The sequence below is a fragment of the Meriones unguiculatus genome, chromosome 8 (assembly GCF_030254825.1).
Source record: "Meriones unguiculatus strain TT.TT164.6M chromosome 8, Bangor_MerUng_6.1, whole genome shotgun sequence".
NCBI classification, from domain to species: domain Eukaryota; kingdom Metazoa; phylum Chordata; class Mammalia; order Rodentia; family Muridae; genus Meriones; species Meriones unguiculatus.
In genome coordinates, this window is record NC_083356.1 from 2473140 (window position 1) to 2493228 (window position 20089).

General features: G+C 52.2%; 1 protein-coding gene across 7 annotated transcripts in view; it reads right to left on the bottom strand.

The window, feature by feature from the left end:
• The window catches only part of Scn8a (sodium voltage-gated channel alpha subunit 8), a 156202-nt gene extending 139325 nt beyond the window's left edge, over nt 1-16877 (bottom strand). For 4 of the 7 annotated variants that reach the window (XM_060388591.1, XM_060388589.1, XM_060388590.1 and 1 more), the window contains exon 1: nt 16181-16336. The gene's annotated coding sequence lies outside the window, so the exon portion shown is untranslated. Of the gene's footprint in view, nt 1-15132; nt 15270-16180; nt 16337-16469; nt 16550-16752 lie in introns of those variants that run through there. The other 3 variants (XM_060388586.1, XM_060388587.1, XM_060388588.1) reach the window with 3 other exon arrangements.
• Between the last annotated feature and the right edge of the window lie 3212 nt (nt 16878-20089).

Here is a 20089-nt window from a genome sequence, read left to right on the forward strand (position 1 = left end):
CAATGGCTCGGGGGTTAAGAGCACTGGCTGCTCTTCCAGAGGTCCCGAGTTCAATTCCCAGCACCCACATGGTGGCTCACAGCCATCTATAATGAGATCTGGTGCCCTCTTCTGATATGCAGGACACTGCATACATAATAAATAAATCTTTAAAAAAAAGAAAAAAGAGTAGAGAGTCAGAGGCAAGTGGATCTCTGAGTTTCAGGCCAGCCAGCTCTACAGAGTGAATTCCAGGACAGCCAGGGCTACACAGAGAAACCCTGTCTCAAAAAAACAAAAATCTTAAAACCCTGCATATAAATTAGTATAAGTGTGTGTATATTGTGTGTGCATGTGTGTGTATGCATCCCAAAAGAAAGGGAAACAGACACAAAATAAATAAAAAATAAACAATAAATATACTTTAAATATTAATCATTAAGTGTAAATTATCAAAACACACTGATTAGACAGGCCAACTTAGAGATGCCGTCTACAAACTTAGAGACACCGTCTATGAGGAGACCCACACTAAACACAATGACATGCAGGCTGAAGCTAGAACGAAAGTTTATAGTGTAGCTGGACCCTGGGATACAAAAAGAACATTAGTTTATAACATAGTAACACAACATTGCAGCAATGTAAACACCCTGGCTTTCATAAATGTATTATGGTTATATAAATGACAGCATTAAATAACCCTAAGTGAAGAGGATTCAGGAACCCTCTGTACTATCTTTAAAACTTTTTTTATGAGTCTGAAATTACTTCAAAATAAAAAGATTTTTTAAGTAAAAAGAGGATACAACAAATATCATGAAAGTATGAATCATCAGAAATCTGGAATGGCTGTATTAATAGTATCAGATAGTATAGACTTGAAAGCAAGAAAAATTACTAGGAATAGAAATAAATAATGACAAACGATCAATTTTTAAGAGGCAAGAAAATCTAAAGTGTATGAATGTGTGTATATATGTATATATCAAAAGCGCGTTAGAATATACAAACCCATCACTGGAGAAACTGAAAAAAGGAGTACACAAATGCCATGACTGCAGTTAAATACTTCAATTTTACTTTCTCAGTAATCATTAAATAAGCAGACAGAAAATAACCAAGGATGCAAAGAAATGCAAAAATACCATCAACCAATTGGTTATGACTAGTATCCGTAGATGATTCTCCCTAACACATATTCCTTTCAGGTATATACAGAACACACAGACTTCATTTTGGGTCAAAAGACAGAACTTATTTTAAAGCACTGAACTCATATAAAATGTATGATAGAATATTAGACAGCAAAGAAGACTGAAAAATACCCCAAATTCCAAACCACACACCTAAATTCAACGTCATAGACAAAGCCTCTAGGAAAATAAAAATTAAAGGTATCAAAAGTTATCAAAGTCAGCCACAATAACACTTGGAGAAAAAAATCATCTTATGAAAAGCCTGAGGCAGGAAGATTGTAAATACAAGGCCAGCCTGGGATATGCAGCAAGACTCTGCCTCAAAAACGGAAGGAAGAAGAGGAGGAGGAGGGGAGAAGAGGGAGGAGGAGAAGGGAGGAATGGAGAGAGGATGGATAGGCTCAAATCATCAATGTAAATTTCCAGTTGAGAAAGAAGAACAAATTTACTCAAAATTACAAACTAGAAACATGAGAAACGAAAGAAGAGCCGTCACTACAGACCTCATCTCCATCAACAACAAATGTGCACGCGTAAACTGGGCAGCTTAGAGTATGTGAACATTTCCTTGAAAGCAACAAAATAAGTGTCCAGGGTTATTTAAATCCAATTTTTAATCTTAAGTCTTTGTAAAAGGAAACCCAGAGGAAGATTAGATAGCGTGGAGGTTTGGCTGAGAACGCCCCCCCCCCCCATATTTGAATGCTGAGTCACCAGGGAGTGACACTACTTGAAAGGATTAGAAGGATCAGGAGGCGTGGCCTTGTTGGAGAAGGCGTGTCCATGGGGGTGTCACGCCAAGCCAGAGCGTCTCTCTCTCAGCCTGCGGGTCAGGACGTAGGTCTCAGCTACTGCTCCAGCAGCTGCCTGGGAGCCGCCATGCTCCAGGACATGGTGATAATGGACTAAGCCTCTGCAACTGTAGGCCACCCGGCTAGACGCTTCCTTTAGTAAGAGTTGCTGTGGCCATGGTGTCTCTTCACAGCAACAGAGCAGTGACTAAAACAGACGGTTTCGCCGGAGAAGCCTACCAACTCCGTCCTCTTTCCTGATCCATCTGTATGTGTGAGGTGGGGACTCGAAACACGTCTGTATGCAAGTGTGTATGCAGCCACGCGTTCCCGGGAGGGAGGCGATCAGCCTTAGCCCTTTTCCTCCACCACAATCTACCGAGCTTTTTGTAGTTTTAATTGTTTTCCATTTCACGTGTGTGAATATGTGTGTGGTACACCCATACATGTGTGCACAGATATGTGCAATGGAGGCTAGAGGAGGAAAACGGGAGTCCTGCTTTACCACTTCCTGCCCCGTTCCCTTTACAGAGGAGCTAGGCCGCAGCAATCGACCTGACTCCCCCTTCACAGCACTGCATGTGTGCACAGCTGTGCCTAGCCCAGCCTGGATTCCACACGGTCCTGGGGATTTGAACTCAGGTGCTCACAAAGCAAGCATTCTACCTACTGAGGCACTCTGCAGTTCTTCCGCTTTACTTCTCAAGACAAGTAGAGCGAGGACGTGCTGTTTCAGCCATACTGGCCAGCGGACATGGGCTCCACCACAGCCCTGGGACTGGACAGAGAGCCGCGCATCACCACAGCTGTCTTACTCACGAGTGCTTGGGGACCGGATCACAACCTCAAGCTTATTCAGCACACACTGCATCTACGGAGCCACCATCCCAGCCCCCGCCCAAGAGTTAACGAAGGAATTTGATGAAATGTTTCCCATGGTTAATACCATCAACACCAAAACTTGGCAAAGATAATCCAAAGACAAAAAAATAAAGATAAAAACTACAGATCAGTTTTCTCAAGCAGAGGCAAAACTCAGCAGCAACAACAAAACATTAACAAAATAGCAACAAGATATTAACAAATCAAAACAGCATGAAAGACTAATTCACTGCAACGAAGTATCGTTCATCCCAGGGGCACGAAGACTTCAATGTCTGAAAAGATGACGTGTATTAGCCGTAAAGAAATATATGGTCACATCAGCGCACACAGAAAAAAAGGAAACACGCGACAGAACTGAATGTCCATCCTTGACAAACTACCAAGAGACAGAAGTTGGCTGGTAAGGGCACCTACGGGAGCGAGCGTGAGCGTGAGGGAGCGAGCGTGAGCTTGAGGGAGCGAGCGTGAGCGTGAGGGAGCGAGCGTGAGCTTGAGGGAGCGAGCGTGAGCGTGAGCACTTCCTCTTAAGATCAGGAAGAAGGTCCACATCGGATACCTGGCACGGAGTTTTCAAGGAAGGAGAAGAAAAGATATAAATCCAATTGGAAGAAGCTAAACTGCCACTTTCCATAGCTGTTTGATTTTCCACAGAAAGTCCCAAGAAGCTCCCACAAGGGCTTCTGGAATCAACAAGTCAGTTCAAGGTGGAGGCACAAGTTCTCGTTTTAAAAATCCATTCCACATCCAAGAGATGAGTTAAAAACTGAAACCTACAATGAAAAACATTTACTTTAGCTAAAAAATAAATGTAAAAGCATGCAGAATCTTTATGCTTAAACTGCAGAACGGGAGCCAGCAACACGGCTCAGGAAGCTAAGGTGTGCGCGCGTGGGGCGAGCGTGGGGCGCGCGCCTGTCACCCTGGCACTCGGAGGCAGAGGCAGGCACACCGCTGTGAGTTCAGGCCAGCCTGGGCTACAACGTTTGGGACGGCCAGGGCTACAACAGAGAAATCTTGTCTCAAAACACAAAAACAAAACATGAAGGAGTAGAGGAGGAGGAAGGGAAAAAAGAGGAGGAAGAGGAGGAGGAGGAGGAAGAGAAAAAAGAGGAGGAAGAGGAGGAGGAGGAGGAAGAGAAAAAAGAGGAGGAAGAGGAGGAGGAGGAGGAGGAAGAGAATGAAGTAGTGAAGGCGTTCGCAGCCCAAAGACCTGAGTTCAATCCCTGAGTTCCCTGAGGGAGGGAACTGACTCCCACAAGTTATCCTCTGACTTCCACAAGTACATCTAGGCGTGATGTACACACACACACACACACACACACACACACAATATAACAAGACAAAAATTAAACTTACAAAATGCTAATGAAAGATATCAAATAGACCCAAATAAATGCAGAAATAGACCACACTCACTGATGTGCCTGGGCACAGTTGGAAAATTCTTAAACTGGTCTACAGTTTTAATACAGTTCAATCCAAATTTCCGTAGGAGTTCTTGCAGATATGTATGAGCTAATTCTGCCTGATTTCCAGAAAAATTTTAATAACAGAACAATACTGCTGTAAGGCTACAGTTACCACGAGTGGTACATGTCAGGGGCCAAACATTCAAAGCAATGGGACAGGACAGAGTCCAGAAAAGCCCACAGACAGAGCCAGCTGACTTGGAAGAGGAAAGCAATACACCAACAGAACCTGCACTCTACAAAGGAATGCACCTGAACTCCGTCTATGCGTGACACCGAAAAACCTTTAAAGACACTGAACACCATCCTGGGTTGGACAAAAAGGGCTCATTTATGTCATTAAAAAAAATACAAGCCATAAAAGAGAAAAGGAGGGAATCATACTTAATCAGAAATTTTATTTTTTTCTTTTAATTTTTTCATTTTTTAATATTAGTTACAGTTTATTAACTTTGTATCCCAGCTGTATCCCGCTCCCTCATTCCCTCTCAATCCCACCCTAATCAGAAATTTTAAAGCTGTCATTACAAAGGAGAAGAAAGGGAAACACTGACAGTGTGAGCAAATGTCTCCAAACAATTAATCTGAGGAAAGACCTCTCTAGAACACGTATTTTAAGGAAACACACAAAGCAAAACTCACAATAGGAAAGGCGATCTATGCCTAATGGGCAAAATGTCGGAACAGACGGTTCCCCACAAATATACCGACAGCAAACGAGCCTGTAAAAAGACATTCAATATCATTAGCCGCTAGAGACCTACAAACGGAAACCACAATGAAATGCCACCGACTCCTTCCTGAGATTGGGGGGGGTGGACCAACCCAGCCCCGACAACAAGGGCACAGCGCACTGGAGCTCCCTGGCATTCCTGGGGAGGACACACAGGGACACAGCCCCACGGGAAACACCAGCATTGTCCTCCGTGTCTCAGCGCCTTAAGGTTCTCGCTCTGCACGCATGAGGTCAGACCGGCAGCACCCACTAAGACCTGGGCACAGCAGTGTGCAGTCCCAGCTCTGACAGTAGAGACGGGGATGGGGGGGGCTTGCTGACCCCGAGTCTACTCAAGAGGTGAGCTCCAAGTGACCGACCCTATCTCGGAAACAGGTGAGGTGGTGAGCGACAGAGGATACGATGCTTACTCCTGGCCTTCACACGTGCACACACCACACACCCCGAAAGACACAACAGACTCATTACACTTGCCAGCAGCCCCACTCTCTTTTATTTTATTTTTCAAGGCAGTGTTTCTCTGTGTAGCCCTGGCTGTCCTGGACTCACTCTGTAGGCCAGGCTGGCCTCAAACTCATGTAGATCTGCCTGCCTCTGCCTAGATCCGCCCATCTCTGCCTCCCCGGTGCTGGGACTAAAAGCGTGTGCCACCACCCCCAACCTCAGCAGCCCCACTGTTAGGGACAAGCCCTGGGAAATATGAATTTAGGCACACACGAAGACCTGGGCCGCAGCCACTATTCGGAATAGCCAGAAACATCCCACATCCCAAATGTCCTTCCACAGATGAATAAGCAAATTTTTAAACACAGCGTTAATCACAATGGAACAAAGGACTCAATTATATCCAGCAAGACGCCACTTGCCGATAATAAAGAACTGATTGGTACAACATAAACCACCAAGAGACCAGGAGCGCGGGAGGCCAGGCTCAGGAAGCTGGGTGCTGGGCCCGGCGCTGTTCCTGTGCCCTCTGGGAAAGGCAGAGTCACGGAACGGAGTCAGGGCCTGCCCTGAGCTACAGATTAGCGGCACGGGGAGGGGACAGCGAGAGGGCTCTGAGGGGCAGCGGGGCTCTTCCTAGCCCCGACAGTAGCTGTGCCCACACGAGTCTACACGTTCTCTTCCGAGGTTGTGCTTTACGGAATGAAAACCAAAGTCTGAACTGCTAAAGTGAAAAAATGCGCGTTCACTGTCTCTAAGCGAGATCTGGGGGTTCTCCAGACACTCGCCACACTGAACCTGTTCCTCAGGAGCAGACAGACAGAGGTCACGGGCTGCAGGAAGTGAAAGCAACGAGACCCTGCACCGTCCTGACGCTGGGTTTTGCACTACCTCTTCTCCCTTTTCTGGAGACAGGAAAGAAGAAACGTTACACACAAAAGGTTTAGCAGACCCCGCCAGCCCGCCGTGCGCCCCTTGCCCTGGGCCTCCTCCCGCGGGAGCCTAGGGGACCTGCCTCACCCAGGCGGAGCGTTCACAGGCCTCTGCTGTCTAAGCACCTCACCTCTGCAGCCTCCCTGGGAGGCCGGTGCGTGTGTGCACCGTGAGCACCGTGAGCACCGTGAGCACAGAGCCGCTCCTCCTGGACGAACGGCTCTGCCCCTTACACAGGGCGCTAGATCTGTTCAAAAGCCAGCTTGCCCTCCTGGCTCCGCAGCCAGCCCGGGCTGCTGCCAACCGTCTGAGCACGGACAGGTAGAGGTGAAGGAATGTGCAAGGGCTCAAATTACTGAAGCGACTCCAGTGACTAAGGAAGAAAGAAAGAAGTTCTAACAAGTGAAATTATTCTTTTATCGAAGGAGCTTAGGTGTGCTTTTCTCTAAATACGTTTTATTGCTTTAGTACACAGATTCTGATATTCAAAAGACGCTTTTGTCCTTATTGGAAGATCTTTGCCAACCAGAAGAGGTGAGATTAGGCCAAGCTCCCCATGTGTGCCTGTCCTGCAGATCACACTCATGCTTTGCCGGGCCAGTGGCCCCTGTCATGTCCTGACCCTGAATCGGAAGTAGACGTGCCACGGTCTACTCAGGACAGAAGGCAACGGCAGAGAAGAAAAGAAAGACTCCATGGCTTCAGCAAAGACAGAGCCAGCCGCCAGCCACAGCCAAGAGAGGGTGAGCGGCTCCGACTCCTCACCTTCCAAGCGGAAGCTTGGTTGAGAGCATCAAGGGGGGAAAGGCTACAAGTATTTGACCTGAACTGCCTGAGCGGAGGGCCAGGTCGCCTGCTGTAAGCCCGTGTCTTGTACAGAGGACCGGGAGGCCGAAGCCTCAACAGCGTGGTCCTACACAATCCCGAGCAATGACAACGTGGGACTGCCGGGAGAACAACCCTAGTGACAGCCCCTCACCCCTGTCCAGAGCCAATTCGTCAGCCCCAGACACACATGTGGGCTCCGCAGGGCACCGACGTGCGACAGAAAGGCTCAAAGGGGAGAGATGGCTCAGCGACACAGGCACTTGCCAGAAGTCTGAGGGCTAGACACCTCAGGGTGAGAGAGGAGCGTGTCTCTCAAGATGGCAGTGACGGCCACAGGTGTCCTGTGGTCTGCGCACCCCACACACATATGTAGACACATTAAATAAAGTGTCTACATTAAATACTAATTTTTTTTTTTTTCCGAAACAGGGCTTCTCTGTGTATCTGCAGACCAGGCTGGCCTTGAACTCAGAGATCCGCCTGCCTCTGCCTCCTGAGTGCTGGGATCTAAAGGCATGTGCCTCCACCACCCAGTGCAATTAAAACATTTTTATTAAAGCGATGATTTACAAATTGAGAGAGCGTCCAACATAAAGGCAGAGTCTGGAAGGCAGAGACTAGACAGTCTTCCTCAGGGAGCCTGCAAGAACTAAACAAGTGTAAAAGACAGGTTTTCCCCAAAGAAAAACAACAACAAATCCCAGAGGCTCACGGGGAGAAACCTTTACAGAAAAACAATTTAAAAAATAGGGGGGAAAGTTACCTAGATATAAACATCCACGCGGCACGCATACTCAAAGCCCTATTTACTTTCCATCCTTATCGCAAGTCCAAGCTTTCGCCAGCATACAAGGAGGCCCAATCAGGCTGCCAGCTGCTGGGCTGGCCACGCCCTGCTCTGCGCCACCCTGTTAAGCGCTGGTACACGACTTTCAGGAACCACGGTTCATGGCTTTGATGGTGGGCCACTTAGTACTCCACAACTGAAAAGACCTTAACGCTGCCGAACTCACTGCTGTCTTTGCAGACTTACCTGAAACAGGGGAAATCTACTCAGCCCCCCCTAGACCACCTACTGCTCCCCCAAACACCCACATTCTTGTCTTCTCGCTTGGGCCCACAACACAAATCCACGCTCAGAGCCCGTATCTTCCAACAACCCGCTTCTGGTCAAACTAGTTGGAAGATTTTCTGAAAACTCAGCTTTCCAGCCAGACACAGTGGCCCTCATGAGGCGGTGTGGTACGGCCTGGACCAGCTTGCGGTGAGCTGGGACTGTGTGGTGAGTTACAGGCCACTGTGCTTCAGAAAGACTGTCCCGGGGAAATCAACTTACCCACAATTGCCAACTACATCCTGGCAATTAAACCCTTTTCAATCACTGGATGGTGAACCATTATGAAAACCTATTCTTATTTGGCATTTTATATTTGCTACTTATTTAAGCAGATTAATTTTCTAGAATGCAGGAGGGGCATGGGAGGAGACTGTGGCCTGCTGCGGTCAGCAGAGAGGATGCGGTTCCCATAGGAAACAAGGGACCATGACTTCTCTACGTGCATTTTGATTCTAAGAAGTCTCTAGTGAAAACCCTAAAAGTAATTCAAGGGGTTAAAAAGGATGTTTTCACTTAAACTAATTTTTTACGTTAAGTAACCCAAAACGTCAGAATAAAAACTTCATTAATTAAAAAAGAGGAATTCTGTATATATATATGATGTATATGATCAAGCAAAGGAAGGATCGCTCTAAGACAGTCTAGGATGAGCGATCAAATCACCAAATTATTTAAAGTCGTTCTAAGTGAGCTGGGGAGATGGCTCAGCCATTGAGAACACCATTAAGAACACTCCCAGAGGGCCCTGTTCAATTCCCAGCTCCCACACGGACGCTCACAGTGATCTGTAATTCCAGAAACCAGGGATCCAGTGCTTCTTTCTAACCTTCGCAGGCACCAGACGAGCGCATGGTGCAGACATACAGACAGACAAAACCCCATCCATAGAATAAATATATAAATATCAGAAATAAAGTCTTTCTGAAAGCTGATGGAGGAGTTGAGGGGACAGGCCACCGTGTGGCACTCACAGCTGTGCTGACGGGGCAGGCCGGATGGCGGGGACGGTAAACCCCCTCGGCCCCTGGCAACTCTTCGAGCAAGTAGACACAAAAGGTGGGCTTTTGAAGTAGAACGGAGAGAGAGCGGCAAGAATGCCTTAGCGGAAAGCTTCTCACAGCAGTGACTGACAGCGAGGGCTTAAGGATGTCAACCCTTTTCACAGAGCAAGAAAACGGCCTCCGGTTTTCCCAGCACAGAAATCAGGCGAAGAAAACAGCGTGCAGCCAGTTTCCAGCCAAGATAAAGTAAAGCTGAGGACAAGCAGGCAAAACTCCACCTTCCTCAGGTTCTGTGCTCTGCCCAAGACATGAGGACCACTGCAGTCCAGGGTGAGCCCAGACACGAGTCCCCAGGGGCCTTCAGGAGAGTGGGCACCTTGCCTTGTGTACCTCCCAGCCTTTGATAACGCCCCAGACTCCCAACACTGCCCGCAGGCACAATGCCGGTCTTTAAAGCACGCGTGCTATGCTATGCTGTGCTGTGCTACTTTATATTACAATACAGTCATAGTGTAGCATAGTATATATTACGCCTATCAAACTATATTATATTAGTCATTTTCCCTAAAACAAGGGGTCGTACCTCTTTGCACTAAGTCCTAGGAAACCTGATTGAGAATTCTGTAGCGAATGAGGCTTCTGCCCGTTCTGGCCTCTGAGAAAGCTCTGCCAGGCTCATTTACAACCGGCTTAACAGTCCTCTGCAGTTTAACAACCATGGACTAATTTGTTTTCATTGAAACTCGTCTTATTTGGCTTATTGCTGACAACAGGGCAGCAGCTCCTGTGGCACCAAGGCTCACGGCGTCATCCTTGAACGGCTGAAGTGAGGCACTCGCTACACAAGCAAAGCAGCCGTCCCCACTCACAGCCACGGCTGCGAACACGCGGAACTGCGGCTACGCGCTGGTTTGCAACGACCCCAAGCTCCTGGAGGTTCAGCACTTGACTCCGCTCACAACTGAACCAGGGAGGGACCATGCGTGGAAGCAGGCCACCTTCTGCTGACGAAGTGATCCTGATCCCTTCATTACCAAATGCTGTCTGAACGTTAAAGTGACCGGCCTTCCTTGACTCCCCAAGTCGGGAAATGCTGATACACAGGGAACTGTGGGATTCACAACTGTTCTACAGGCCTGCACCGCCTGGGACCCCAAAGCTTTAGCAGTGTGCAAGCCGCGCTGACCAAGAGAACGGGACTTCTGGCGACTCGGTGCCCTCCGTTTCCAGACCCCTGGACAAGCCCCACGACACAAGACGCCTCTCCTTACCACAGGTTATAGAAATGCTCTGACAGCTCCGCCTCAGCCACGGCTGTGCAAGCACACACACTTGTGCATACACACATGCACACACTCATGCACAGACAGACACACACATACCTCCAAATCAGCCCCCAGGCCCAGCAGAGCTTCAGTCCCAGACAGAGCACCCCGTACCCCTCGGCCTCGGGTTGCATGCCAGGCAGTCTTCCTGGTGGTGGCACATCTCTACTTCCGAGGAAGATCCTCGCCATCCCCCTTCCGCTAGCACTCCTAGCCTGGAGCCCCCGAGAACTACTGCACTCCGGATCTCACCAGCACCAGTTCCCAGCATGCTCCGCCCTCCAAGTCCTGCTCCAACTTCCACCTCGCACACGCAACGATGCTCCAAGTGTGGACAGCCACACTCCCCCTCGGGCCGAGTTAACCCAGCATGGTGGTGAGAGCTTAGGGGCGCTCCTGTGTGCCACTCGGGGAGAGAGACAGGCAAACCCAGGTGTGGGGTCCCTTAGGACGCGCTCTGGTCTGATTGCACTGGGGCACAGGACAGGACAGGCACAGAAGGAAAGGCAGGCACTCCAGCTCCTGCCTGCCACATCGCCAGGCCATTTTCCCTCGTTCTCCTCTTCCAATCGCTTCCTCAGCGGCACCTCTCCTTCCTTCTGCCTGCCTCAAGCTCTCTCACTGTGTCCCCTCACTAGGATATGTTTAGCTGCCTAGGATAATGATAATTCCTTAATAAACCGAAACTGCTCATTTTACTTGGTTATATGAACATCACACTGGAACACCATTTACTGGAGGAAAAAAAACTCTAAGTATGAATCAACCAACCCTGGGACAGCCTCTGCTCTCAAGCTGTCCCCACGCCTGGACAACTCCACCGTCCCAACATGGCATCCACGGGGTAACAGAAGAACGCCAGCCTCGCCGCTCTAACAAACACCAGCAAGGACACTCTGAACACCTATGAGCAGCAGTAATGACCAAAGGCGCCTGTGAGGCCTACCACGACATCCTTTCACACAGCCACGCAAGGGTCCCACGAGAAGAAGACCAAAACAGTCAGCAGCCACTCCAAACTCTGCCTCAGGACAGAACCCATCTCGGGTGAGGATAATGGCGGGCCCTGACCTTGGGGCCGCTTTTGGCTTTCGATCTGTAGCTAAAACAGTGCAGCTGCCCTCCAGCCTGTGGGTGCTAAAGCATTCCTCCGTAGCGAGGAGAGCCATCAGAGGCTGGTCCAGGAGGAACAAGAGAAGTGTTACTTTGCAAATGCAATCTTGGTGCAGTGTGAAATCAACACAGCAGCTACGTGGCATCGTTTTCCTCCTCTGAGACCAGCAATGTCCACTCGGGTTGAGGAACCTGCAGACGCCGCCTCCTAAGCCAGACTGACATTAGGAAGCTGTCTGCCTTTCAGACAACCGAAACTACCGCTACAGTACATATATCGAATACACACGTACACAGCCACTAAGCTGCTAAATCTCTCGAGGAAGGAAACAGATTCTACTTAATCCTCACAAACAATGTGGGCATTGTTGTTCCTACTTCTATAAATGAGAGCAACTGAAACCCAGAGAAACTGCATAGCTTGCCCCAGGTTAAAAAGCAAGTAAGTAGCCAAGTCAAGACCTGAACCTGGCTTTGCCTGGCTGCAAGGCCCATGGCTGCCTCCAACTATGGCAACCAGTTGAGTCATTCCTCTTCCATGACATAGTATTTAACCATGTGTCCTAGCCGTGTTTCTGCAACTTCACTAAGGGACAGGAAAAAAAAATGTCGGAGGCCTTCTCCTTTTTCTTCTCGTTCCCTATATCTTTTTTCCACCTTTCTACAAACTATTTTTAGGTTAAAAAAAATCACTGAACTCAGCCTCAAAGTCATACATTTCCGAAATCAATACACACACGACCCAACGTTCTGTGTCTCCCTCTTTAACAGCCACAGTCTGTGAGCACAGCATGTTGCTAGTTGACGCCACTCAGCAAATGTGTTGGTGTCTGATGCAGTGTCTTACAGATGGGAAGGACAGGGAGATGCTAGTCATCAAGCTACTGGTTGAGAAAAGTAGTCTTTATTCCTCTAGTCAATGTGCTGCATTTTAGCCAATGGACTAAATAAATAAACAAGAGTTTATGAGTAAATTCTTCACATTAAAGACAGTTTTGTGAAAATTGTTCATCCTTTGTGAAAAAGGACGAACGGGAAAAGCAAATGAAAATATAACAAGTTACTGTCTTACTCCCCTGTCTAATAGACCATGAGTTCAAGAACCTGAAAGACAGTGTGAAGGTAACTGTCACCCAAGCAACTTCTGCAAGTGTGCCTGGAAACTGAAAAAGTGTGCCCGAATGTGTTCGAGTCGGGAGCACTGTCTTCCACACGGCTTCGGGCGCCAGGGAGTGTGCTTTTCAGAACTGTGGCCTCTGGCCACACACCGGATAAGCTTCGCCCAACACTTTCTCTACGGCCTGGGATTGCAGCCCTCCTCAGGATGACCCACGGGGGTTAAACCGTCAGGGAGTGAGGCAGGTCTTCCAGAACTAATTATGTAACCCCAACACATGAAAGACAGTCTTCCTTCCATTCACAGAACCCGGTCTCACTTCAGGGAGCCATGTTTCTTTGCACTTTCAAATAGGTGGTGTATCCTTCAGTTCTCTACAAAAAAAAAAAAAAAAAAAAAAAAAAAGTCTCCACTTTCTTGGTAGCAAGCATGTGGAAGACATTTGTCCCTCACATAGTTCCAATGTATGCCTTCAATGTCACACCTTATCTTTGAAGAGAGATTAAAGTATCTCAGCCACCATGGGCGAGCTGCTTTCTGTGGTAGAGAGCTCCCTTCCAGTGAAGTCTTCAAAGCAGAGGTGTTCTATCAGGATTCCCAAGGGAGGAAGGAGGCTGAGCAAGCTGAATTTTATGTTCCCCCTTCTTAATCTCTGATTTTAAAACAATTTTATACCAACATACCACAGTGACATAATGGACCACAACCTGGCCTGCTGAGTCCCCTTCCCAGCTCACTGCTCAGATCAAGCTAGCAAAATGCCCTTCAGCTCCAGCTTAACTTGGCAAGCTATCTAATTACTTCTGGCGAAGACCAAACTACCGTAATATTAACAGTTTCTTGCTATGTGAAAGGACAAAAATGTGCTGAAGTCACCCAGTCAGCAGAATGTATGCCTTCTATAGAGCTGTATCTGTTGAAGTCTATAAACGCTCCATGAGGGACAACCAGAATGAGGAGTTACGTGGGAGTAAGAAAAACGCGAAGAGCACACCTTCAGCCTCAAGTACCACCCAGCTGCGCAAGCACTCGCAGGTCCAGCTCCACGGAGAGCCTGCTAATCCGGGCGGCAGGCATGCCCCGGCCCTCCCGGCGGCCACTTCAGCCACCGCACCAGGGAGCTGTCCTTTCAGCACTGCGGCCGGCACCCCTCCGGAGCAGGCATGCAGCAAAGGCAAGGCGGAGAGGAGGGTGACCGAAATCGCTTTAGGGTCCTCCTTCAAGGAAGCAACTGTACAGCTATTTGTTTTTAAATAATCGCAAGTCATTAGCCTCAGTTGATTTAAAAGGAAATGTGCCAAATATTTATATGAAAGTCAACAAACCGCCAAGTGAAAACCAAACGCACGCCAAGCCAGCCTCCCAAACTGACCCCAAGAAAGCAGCCCCTCGCCGGCACGCACCATCACGAGGTGCCCACCCCATCCCAGCAAGAGGCAGGGCACAGCCACACACACCAGACGCTCTGAGAACGCAGCACACGCGTGCAGCCCTCTCCGGAGAGCTTCGGTTTCTAGGACAGACAGAATGCTCACGGAACGCCGAACCGTCACTGCCCCCACACAGCAGTCAAATCCTCTCTCGGGGAGAACGGAAGGCCTTGTGGGTCATGAGTTCCAGGGGAAAGCGCCGCAGTATTTCAAGGGCCAGGCTACAGACAATGTAAGAGCTTGCCGAGCCTTCGGCTGGAACCCCTTGGTTCCTACCGGCCTGGTGCTGGGTAGCAGTGTTGTCCAGCCATTTGCATTACACATCAAAAACACAAATTTTTTGAGGCAAGATTGAGGCTCCCTCCCCCATATCTCCTAAAGCACATGGAGAAGAGGGAAGAGAGAGCCTGTGAGGCGGTAGGAAAAAAACCTACCACACCCGAAATCTCCTTGGAGAGTGAAAGCACCCCAGGCCTAACACACATGCCCTCTCTTAAGCTCTCCAGGTTTAAACTCGAGCAAACAGTGACAGAAAGCACCCCCTGCGCCCCAGGGCCCCCTTCACCCACTCTTCCTGCTTCCAGCCCCTGCCCTCCCGGAGGCCCACTGTGCACTGAAAAGCAGCTCCCCTGGGCAGCAGAGCCTGCAGCGAGCCACTGCTCCCTGCCCCTGAGTTTGGCCAGATGCGACGAAAGTTTCTTCTCGCTCTCCCCCCTGCCGCCCCCGCCCCAGCAGATGACATTGATCATGGACGCCGATGCGAACCCTGTCACCTCCAGTCAGAAAATGCATCCCCCGTGCTCGGAAGCTGCAGTGTGAGCGAGGAAGAGGGCACAGGGCGGAGCAGCTGGAAGGAACGCACGCTTTGGAGGATTCCTATTTATTAGGCCGAGAAATGATTCCCTCTCCATCCGAACCCTGACCCTTCGGCCGGGGGCGCTGAAGGGGTCTGCCGGCCCCCGCCGCCGCCGGAAAGTTAACTGCCAAATCTCCACCGCCGGCCGCTGCGGGCCGCGGAGGGCTGAGCTCAGGTCCCCGGAGGGAGGTTCCTGCGGTCCCCGGGTACCAAGAGTGAGGCAGAGGGGAAGGGTCCGAGCTGCGGAGCTGGGCAAGCAGCTCCGCACCCCGGCGCCGGGGAGAAGCCGGGTGCCGCTGCCCGTGGCGAGGTGGGGGAGGGAAGGGAGCGAGGAGAGGAGCGAGCTCTGCATAGGGTGGCGTAGGGTGGGGGTGGGGGAAGGGGACATTCTCAAAGTGATGCTCTCGGCTGCAGGAATGCGAGCCTGCCCGGGAGGGTCGCGGGGGCTCCCGCCCAGCCCGCGAGCACCCCGACGGGAGGGGGCCCGATCCCCGCGAGTGAGGGAGGCGAGAGCCGGAGGCGTCCCGACTGCCCGCGAACCCCGGCGTCCCCCGGCTTCTGCAGTTGGTGGCAATGTGGAGCCGGATGAGGGAGGACTCAGGAGGGACTGGGGGAGGGGGCAGAGATGAGGGGCTGCGGAGCGGCCCGGGCGCCCCGGCCGGGCTGGCACTGGGGGGCCGGGGCGCCGAGGGGGCAGCGGGGCCGGCCCGCGCGCCCCCGGCGACCCCGGGAGAGCCGGAGGGCAGGGCGCGCAGGGGTGGGAGCCCCGGCGAGCGGCGCGGGAGGAAGCGCGGCTTCCCGACCCCCGCGCCAACCACGAAGGGCAGGGACCCCGCTGCACCGCCCCGCGAGCCCCGAGCCCCGCGCTCTGCGGCAAAGCCCCGGGCGGAGACGGGCGAGCCCGCTCCGGGGTCCCGGAGGCTGCGGGGGGCCCCTGGGGGCCCCGGGGCGACTTACGGCGGCGGCGGCGAGCGAGGCGGCGGCGGCCCTAGCGCGGGGCCCGGGAGGCGCGGCCGGACTGCAGAGGCGCCGGGGCTGCGGCGGGCGGGACTGCGGTGGGCGCCATCTTGCAGCGCTCCCCGCGCCCGCCCCCCGCGCCGCGCTCGCCCTTGCAGAACTGACGGCCCGCGCCGCGCCGCGCCGCGCGCGCCCCCGCCGCCGTCGCCGCGCGCCCCCCGCCGCCCGGCCCCCGCGCGACCCTCCGCGCGCGCCCCCCGCCCGCGCCCCCGTCCCCGCGGCCACCTACCCCGCCGGGCGCGCCCGCCCGCCCTGCGCCGCCCTGCGCCGCCCGCTCGCCGGCCTGCGTCCCCGCGCTCCCGCTCCGGCTGCGCGCCGCCGCCCGGCCGCCAGGGGGCGCCGCGCCCCAGCGCCCGCCCGCGTCCCCGGGCCCGCCTCCGCGACGCCCCCGCCGGCCCCGGCGCCCGCGCCGCTCTGCGGCCCGGCTCCGGGACAGGCCTCCGGGGCGCGCCCGCCCAGCGCGCCGCGGCCGGGGCCTGCCCGCCGGCGGCCCTCCCCGGAGGTCACCTTACCCGGGCCGCGCTCGGCGGCTCGCTCCGCGGACGTGGGCCCCGGCGGCCGCCGCCTCCCGCCGGAGCATCCTCCCGGGGAGGCGGGACTCCGCGCCGTCCCCCTCGCGCAAAGCCGGCGGGCACGGAGCGGCGCCGGCTCGGAGGGCGCGGGCCTGGCCGAGGCTCTGCCGCAGGGCCGGAGCGGAGCGCTCGTCCCCCCCCGCGCAGCCCTCGTCCCCCCCGCGCAGCCCGGCGCTCGGCCGCGGGATGTGCCCGCTGCGTGCGCTTCGCGGCGGCTCGGCTGCGCGCGGGAAGCTGCATGGCCAGCATGCATCCGACACGTGTGTGCACGCTGCAGCTCCCCGCCGCCAGGGCGACCGGCACGCCCCAAGTTTCCTGGGCTTCTCTGCCCCCTCCCTGCGCGGCCCCCGCCCCTCCCCCGGCAGCCGCTGCTCCATCCCACCGCGCGGTAGCTTGCGCTCTCCAGAGTCAATGGGATCGTACAGGAGGAACCGGTTTTCTGGCTTTGGTGTAGGACTCGGGTCAGCATGGTTCTCGTGGGGTTATTTTGTCGCCGCCTGTGAGGCGTTCGCTCCTTCTTTACCACTGGCTAGTAGTCGCGGAGGGACTACTAAATTTGACTCCACTTCTTGACATTTAGGCTAGTTAGGCTTCGCCTGTCACACACTTCGCTGCTGTGGAGGCTGTGTGCACCTCGTTAAGGCAGGCTCCTACGTCTCTGGGCGTGAACACCTAGGAGTGAAAGGGACCCTCTAGGCTGTGCTCAGCGTGTCAGGGAAGCCCAGGGGCTGCCCGTGTGCTGGACTGGAGCAGCGCTTGCCCGGCGAGCAGCGCCCAGGGTGGAGACCCCAACCCCCACCACGTAAAGTGCTCAAGGTCGTCCTCACCCACACAGCAAGTTTCCGGCTCCGCGAGGCCCCGAGTATTCCAAAGCTGTGACAACAGAGAAAAGGAAGTTCTGCGGCGCAGATGCCATTTCCGCCCCAGCCTGCCGCACAGTAGGGCGTCAGTGCCCGCTTCCGCATGGGCGGGCCCGGTCTTTTTAACTTCGCCATTCTAATCGTGTGGTGAATTAGCCCATCGTGGTTTCGGCTTCCGTTTCACTAAGGACTAGACATGTTAAATGCGTTGGCTCAGGAAATCCTCCTCGCTGAAGTTGCCTGTTTGAGTTTTCCATACCTTGGAGACGTGTGCTTATTGAATCCTGGGAACTGTTTGTATATGATGAATGCACACCCTCTAACAGTCACAGGATTGCCAAGTACTGCTCCCTAGTGTGGCCTTACGTGTTTTAGTCTCTTGACAAAAGCAAATGCTCTTAAGTTTCCTGAAGTCCAGTTTATTTTTCCTTCTTCGATAGACCAACTTTTGATCAGATGTATAAGGCTCTTGTTCTGGACTCTGTTGTTTCATTACATTCTTACCTGGCTGTGCCTACTCCTGCTTTAAAATAACGCTTGGAACAGAGCAGCTGAAGCCTGTCTTCATGCTGGAGATCTAGTGCTGTGGCTCAGCGCACGTCAGTGGCGTGATACCACACGTGTGCAGAGGGGTAGCGCACACATAGCATGAGGGACCCTGGATTTCATAAGCACGAAAACCAGACGAGGCCATGGACTCTGAGATACAGGCCCGCAGTCCCCCAGTCCCCGGGAAGGGGGAGCCGGGGGTCAGTATCCAGAGAGCAAAAGACCTGAAGGAATCTTTAAGTTGGTTTTTGTTGTTGTTTCAGGGGGTGTTGGCTTTTCAAAACAGGGTTTCTCTGTGCAGCCCCTGGCTGTTCTGGAACTTGCTGTGTAGACCAGGCTAGCCTTGAGCTCAGAGATCTCCCAAGTGCTGGGATTAAAGGAACGTGCCATCACACCCAGCCCTAAAGGAACATTTTACAAAAGAATATAGACAGAGTCCAAATAGGTATAGAAAAATATTTACCATCACTGATCAGGGAAATGCAAATTGAACCACAATGGCCTGTCATCCCACGCCTATTAGAATGATTATTAGAAAAATATTTTAAGAAATAGGTTTTGACAAGCACGTGGAGAAAATATGGCTGTGATGGAAAATGGCATGAAAGTTACTCAAAATCAAACCACAGAGACCATAAGATCCAGCACAACCAGCGCTGGGTATATGAGCAGCTAAGGGGCCCTGAGACCCCCGACTTGGGAAAGGCGCTTCTGCCAAGCCTGACTGATGGGAGTTCAGTCCTCGTGTCCCCGTAACTGACTCCTGATCCATAAGTTGTCCTCTGACCTCTGTGCCCTTACGAGTGCTGCCCTCCCCGCACTCGGTGGATGAATGGGTAAAATACGGAAAGAGACGAGGGATGTGGAGCAGACACCTGCCCTCCCATGTTCCAGGCATCATGGTTCACAGCAGCCGTGCTAGCCAAATGCCCACCAGCCGGAGACTGGATAAAGGAAGTGTCAGCCTTGGCTATCCTGGACTCGCTTTGTAGACCAGGCTGGCCTCGAACTCACAGAGATCCACCTGCTTCTGCCTCCCTGTCTGTTGGGATTACAGACGTGCACCAGAACTCCTGGTTTATCTTAATTATTTTGGTTAATTGGAATACGTTTTCTTATTCCCTTTCACCTATGTTGTGAGCTGTAAACCTAAGGGTTTGCAGTCATATGGTTACTAAATTAAAGTAACTCTTTTGGTCTTGGTGTGTTTCACATGCCGTTGTCTTTTAGCGTCTAGTCGCTGAATGGACGGGTGGGTGGGTGGGTGATGGACGGACAGTGGATTCTTTTCTTGCATGGGCAAACACTGGATACCTGCTTAACATGCCGCAACAGAAGCAGCAGCAGGAGGAGGAGAAAATGGTTAAAATGTTGCAAAAGCCTTTATGTGGTGTAATTTATAAGACAGCCCTTGTGTAAAACAGTTAGAAAACAATCGCAATCAGTTTGAAAGTTTAAATGCAGTAACAAACTTCATAAATGATCCTGTTTCAAAGCAGTTCCGAGCCCATCAGATAAACACCATGAACAACACTCACAATCCAAAACTAGAAAACAGTTTGGACACCGAGTTGGCATTAAAGTAAGTGGAGGCAGACACGTTAGAGGCGTGGCATGGGCAGCAGGACAATGCTGTCCGGGTGCCGGTCCAGGGAAACATGCACCGAGTTCAAACTGTGGCCCCTGGGTAGACATGCCCCAAGCCCCCCAAGGGCTTGTGTTGCTCTGACTTAGAAATTGAGCCATGTTCAATCTTGCATGTAACATCTGGCTAAATAAGCAGTTAAAACGTGCTTGCCCTTCTTACCAAAGTCCCCGAAAGCCGACCTCTTTGGGACGACTGAAGCAGTGACTAGGGGCAGCGTGCT